Source organism: Phyllobates terribilis, unplaced genomic scaffold (assembly GCF_046119375.1).
Source record: "Phyllobates terribilis strain yellow unplaced genomic scaffold, ASM4611937v1 Scaffold_12__6_contigs__length_324123572, whole genome shotgun sequence".
Lineage (NCBI taxonomy): Eukaryota > Metazoa > Chordata > Amphibia > Anura > Dendrobatidae > Phyllobates > Phyllobates terribilis.
Window position 1 is genome coordinate 286,894,913 of NW_027362772.1, and position 6,028 is coordinate 286,900,940.

The 6,028-nt window shown below is 39.9% G+C and overlaps 1 long non-coding RNA gene across 1 annotated transcript; it reads left to right on the forward strand.

The window, feature by feature from the left end:
* Positions 1-2,557: 2,557 nt before the first annotated feature.
* On the forward strand, positions 2,558-3,688 carry LOC141171617 (uncharacterized). The gene is made up of 5 exons (XR_012252362.1): positions 2,558-2,762; positions 2,928-3,064; positions 3,136-3,245; positions 3,322-3,424; positions 3,502-3,688. It is a non-coding gene; the product is annotated as an uncharacterized lncRNA (long non-coding RNA).
* Positions 3,689-6,028: the final 2,340 nt, after the last annotated feature.

Sequence of the window (6,028 nt, forward strand, 5' to 3'; positions counted from 1 at the left end):
CTTGCATGGAAAAAAACCTTTCAGGTTTTTTGTGAATATGTTAGAGGAATTGTGAGTTTTTGGTGGATTTCTCACTGATGGGGCAATTAGATTACCCAAATTCTGGGCCTTTCTGAACACAAATCTAGGGTTTCGTGCTAGTTTGTCCCCTATGGTCTTATCATCCTTTAGTATATCCCAATGTTTTTTCACAATTTTTCGAATTAGATGGATGTTTGAGTTGTATTGCAGGATGATGGGGACATCTATGGTGGTGTCATTCCATGTATGGTTGGGTTTTAATTTTTTGTCTGTCAGTAGCCTATTCCTGGGAGTTTTACAGACTTTATTTTTTGCTGATTCCAGGAATAAGGCTTGGTAACCTTTCTCTAGAAATTTGTGTGTGAGAGTATTTGCTTCTGTTTCGAAGTGTTGCGTGAGAGAACAGTTGCGGTGGAGTCTAGTATATTGGCTGCAAGGTATGTTTAGTAGCCATTGGGGTAGATGACAGCTGTCAAGTGGAATGAAACTGTTTGCGTCCGTTGGTTTGGAGTAAGTGCAGGTTTGTAAATGTCCCTCCTCAATGTATATGTCCAAGTCAAGAAAATTAATTTGGTTGATACTGGTGTGATATGTGAATTCCAGGACTACAATCTGGCTATATAAATAAAAAAGAGTTCGACTATATCAATATTCCCCACCCCAGAACTGCTGTCTTTTACTATTTACCCAAGATTCACAAATCACTCTCTAACCCCCCAGGTAGACCCATTATATCAGGCATACAATGCCTCACTTCTAATTTATCCAGATTCGTGGATCTTCACCTTCAAAACCTGGTTCCAAAACTCCCCTCCTACCTCAAGGACAGCAAACACATACTACAGTTACTTCAGAACATAGTATGGAAAGACAATTACATCCTGGGCACCTTGGATATCACAGCACTTTACACAGTCATACTACATGATAAAGGTTGTGAAGCAGCAGCACATTTCCTAGATCACTTCAATTTGACACCACCGGAACAAACTTCTTTTTTAAAGGACTGTATGAGGTTCATTTTGACCCACAACTTCTTTCTACATGAGGGGCACTACTATACCCAGCAATGGGGTACGGCCATGGGGACCAGGTTCGCCCCCAGTTACGCAAACCTTTACGTAGGCAGATGGGAACAGACCACCATCTACCCTGGGGGTACCCTACACACGAACCTGGTCCTCTGGCAAAGATACATAGACGATATTATTTTCATATGGTCAGGTGACCAAATCTCACTTAACCAATTTTTGCTAGACATAAATAAGAACGACTATCACCTGGAATTCACATATCACACCAGTATCAACCAAATTAATTTTCTTGACTTGGACATATACATTGAGGAGGGACATTTACAAACCCGCACTTACTCCAAACCAACGGACGCAAACAGTTTCATTCCACTTGACAGCTGTCATCTACCCCAATGGCTACTAAACATACCTTGCAGCCAATATACTAGACTCCACCGCAACTGTTCTCTCACGCAAGACTTCGAAACAGAAGCAAATACTCTCACACACAAATTTCTAGAGAAAGATAACCAAGCCTTATTCCTGGAATCAGCAAAAAATAAAGTCTGTAAAACTCCCAGGAATAGGCTACTGACAGACAAAAAATTAAAACCCAACCATACATGGAATGACACCACCATAGATGTCCCCATCATCCTGCAATACAACTCAAACATCCATCTAATTCGAAAAATTGTGAAAAAACATTGGGATATACTAAAGGATGATAAGACCATAGGGGACAAACTAGCACGAAACCCTAGATTTGTGTTCAGAAAGGCCCAGAATTTGGGTAATCTAATTGCCCCATCAGTGAGAAATCCACCAAAAACTCACAATTCCTCTAACATATTCACAAAAAACCTGAAAGGTTTTTTTCCATGCAAGAAGTGTAAAGCCTGCAAACAGGCATTAACATCAAAACAATGCACAATTACAACACCACAAAAAGAATACCCCATCAAAGACTTTCTTACATGTTCCACATCGGGTGTCATTTATTGCCTGAAATGCCCATGTGAAAAGTTATACATAGGGCGCACTATACGCCCTATGTCCAAACGCATTAATGAACATTTAAGAAACATCAAGAACCAATTTCCCGGACACCCCCTTTCTGCACATTATGCAGAAAAACATGGGGGAAAAATTACAGGCACCAAGATAACAGGAATACAAACTGTACCAAAAAGTTGGAGAAGGGGCAACTTTATAAAAAAGATGTCCAGAAGAGAAAGTTTCTGGATTTTTGAAATGGATACCCTGAAACCAAAGGGACTCAACACCGAAATAGAACTCTTTGCCTTTAATGACCTATGAAGGATAACCTCGCGCTCTATCTAATCAATATGGACTAATCAAACAATCAAACTTCAAAGTCTGCAACTACAAAAGGGACCATTGGCAGAAAAGGACCATCCCTGATGAAGAAAGCCGTAGCCTTTCGAAACGCGTAGGAACTGGTCCTTCTGCCACACCGTACAAGCCTAATCACGTGCCTCACACGTGACCGTGACGTCACGCCAGGTCCTGTAAGGCCCTGCACCGCTACTACAGGTATTGCAGAGTCAGAGTCACCGGCCGGGACTCCACTCCCCTGCCTCAGCGCGCCCTCCCGCACTTCTGCACTCTCCAGCCTAAGGATACCTCCTGCATATATGGTAGATATACAAGAAGGTAAGAGAGCCCTCTCTACCACACGGATCATCGGACTTTAGAACGGAGGTAAGCTCTACACCTCCCCATGTATCAGCAGTGACCAGCTATTAGAAAGCATCAGTTACAGCTCCATACACTTTCCAGCCACGCTGTGCAGAGCTGTATTCAGAAGGAACTCACCTCTATTAAACCTCTACTGCACCTTCTAATTTTATGCCCTCTTTCCTCCAGTAGGTTTATCGATTAGTCTCTACCTATTGACAGTACAGACCTACTCACACCTGCAGATGCACAGACCTCTTTCATCACCCCTTGGCTAACTGGAATTACCACACCTTGGGACCCATAGATACTGCTCCTGGACTCAGGTACCTTCTAGCTATTTCTTCTCCATCGACCTGCTCTGACCATCCACTATACCATTAACCCTTTCATTTAGGACTTTATACAGTTTCTACACACATCCACTGGTCTCCATCAGCCTCCTGCTGCTGTAAATGTGTACCACCCGCCACCTAGGAGCCCATTCCAGATCATATCTGAAATCAGGTAACTGCTGTCATTCTTTACTCCTACCACCACTTCCATTATAGTATTCACTCACCCCTCCCTCTATTCCCCACAGAACAACCACCTTTTTGCTAAAGCCATTCAAACAGCGGATTCCACTGTGACTCCAGGGACGTCTTCGCCAGCTGAGAATCCACTCCACTCCACTCTACCAACAGGTAACTATTACTAGTCCTAGTTCACACCATTAGTATCCCACATAGACACTCATTCCTCTCCTTCTCTACTTTTGCAGAAGAACCCTTACCTGATGCACCCTGACTAATCCATACAGCGGACTCCACCAGGATTTTTCTTTGGAGTCCTCCCATTGTTTAAATTTAATTTTAACCTTATTTTAACTGTGCCCAAGACCCCTCTTGATTTTATCAATTTACCCCCCGCTTCTTTTATAAGATACTTAATAAAATTATTTTCATTGAGACTTGACAGTGTCCATTTACTCCCTTTTGGGTTTTTATACTAATTTAATCACAGCTGGTCTATTTTTTTATATATATTTTTTTATATATACCTTTTTATATCTTTAGTCATCTATTTATATATATTTATCTATTTATCCATTTATCTTCGTATCTATACCTGCATATCACCTTATCCACCTAATTTGCTACAAGTTAACGTAGTACCCCATCACATTTTGGTCTAAAGGGAAGCGCGAATTTACTTTATTTTAAACACTTTCCGGTACCAGTTTCTGATACTTTGGACAAGTAGTGGCTCTTGTTCCAGATTTGCTGCAAGCCCAACTGACCACCTACCAGCGCCACTGCTTCTTTTATTATTTAAATATACATTTTTGAATATGATTTGGAACTATAATTGAGGTTGTATTTACAATTTATCCCTTTTACTTTCCGTGAATAATAACTCCTGTACCTTTTTTCCTGCACCTTTTTCTGTTCTTTTTAATATAATATTTTTTTTTAAATATTTTCAAATAAAAAAAATATTTTTAAACTAATCTGTGTGACTTCTAATTACCACCAGGAGCAAATAGAACGTCTGGTGGGAACTTTGATTATATCTATGCATTTGAGAAGTGCCAATTCAGTATTGCCAGGTATTGTGGAAAAAATAAGGACAGTTTTTGATTGGAAGATGGAGAATGCAGAATGTTTTTTTCCATCTTCTTCACATCCAAGAAAATTGGACCAGACTGGACCACATACTGTGATCATAAGATCACAGTATGATTTGCATAATTGTCTTGATTTTCTCAGAGGTGTGGCCCGAGCCATTTTTCTTGAATGCGGAGAAGATGGAAAAAAAATTCTCCATCTTCTCCATTCTGTCAGTCTGTGAAAATCGGACTGAACTCAGATGTCATCCGAGTGCAGTCTGATTTTTTTTTTTGTTTTATGGGGTCCATTGACTTGCATGAATGACTGTGACCTGATTTGCAGATGCAGATTGTGCAGGCTGTGATTTTTTGTTCTCTAACAGACTAGGTCCAAAGAAAAAAAATTGGACATGTGTACGGCCCCATAGAGTACTATTGATTAGAGTGCGATCTGATGTTTTGTCCGATCACTCTCTGACCGAAACGACGGTCTTCTGCACCTGCCTTTGTTGAGAGTCACAGTCTGCACTGCTGTCTATAGCCACGGCCCCACTATCAGTATTCGGTCAGTATTTTTTCTCAGGAGTGGGAGCCAAAACCAGGAGTGGGTGATAAATGCAGAATTGGTGACTTGTTTCTATTCTACCTTTTCTCTGATTGTTCCTCATCTGGTTTTGGCTCCCACTCCTGAGAAAAATACTGACCGAATACTGACCAAATACTGATAGTGGGGCCGTGGCCTTTGAGTGATTTTTTTTTCTCCCTACAAACCTCAATAAAGCTAAATGCACTGATATCTACTAATATCTCTCTGTGACAGGACATTATAAGTGGAAAAATGTATCAAAAATAAAGACTACTCTTGTATATAAAGTTGCAAAACATAATTGTGCAAAACCATTTGCAATATAATAAAATCTTTGCAAAGTATTTTATTACATAAGGAACGCAACACATAAACACCACAGACCTATCTGACATCATATCTTCGCTTCATGTACAGCACAGTCAACATGTATTAATAATGATAATTAAAAACTTGTGTAAAAAATGTTGGCCCAGTCGCTCTTCTTTTCTTCTGCATTTATTTATTTATTTCGAAAATTAAATACTTCTTTATGGGAATGAACAAATGGCAGCAAAAAAAATAAAGTATCTTGTCTTGTGAAAAAAACACGCATCATAGAGGGATGATGAAAAAAAAGTTCTGACCGTTCTGACTGTAAACGAGGGGAAGGCAAAACAAAAAGAGCTCTTACTATAGGAACAAGCGCAGCAACCACACATCACAGCAGTGCAAGGGTTAAATAGCAAACTTGCTGTTTCGACTTCTTAAAGTTTTGTGGCTCTTTTTCAAAACTTTTTTTTTGCTAAATATTCTTATGCCACCTATAGTCAAAAGCCACAAAAAAATGTAGCAAAAAAAGGGTCAAAAACCCGGCAGCGATATTGCAACATACAGTGGTCGACTGAGAAGGTGCGAGAAGCTTGTGTGAACTGTTACATGTTCGTCCAAGGTCCTGCATAACCCTGCTGCTAGCCTTGATTAAAGGGATATTATGGCTTTAGCAGGTAAAGGTTATATATATATATGTATATACACTGCTCAAAAAAATAAAGGGAACACTTTAAACAACAGAATATAACTCCAAGTAAATCAAACTTCTGTGAAATCAAACTGTCCACTTAGGAAACAACA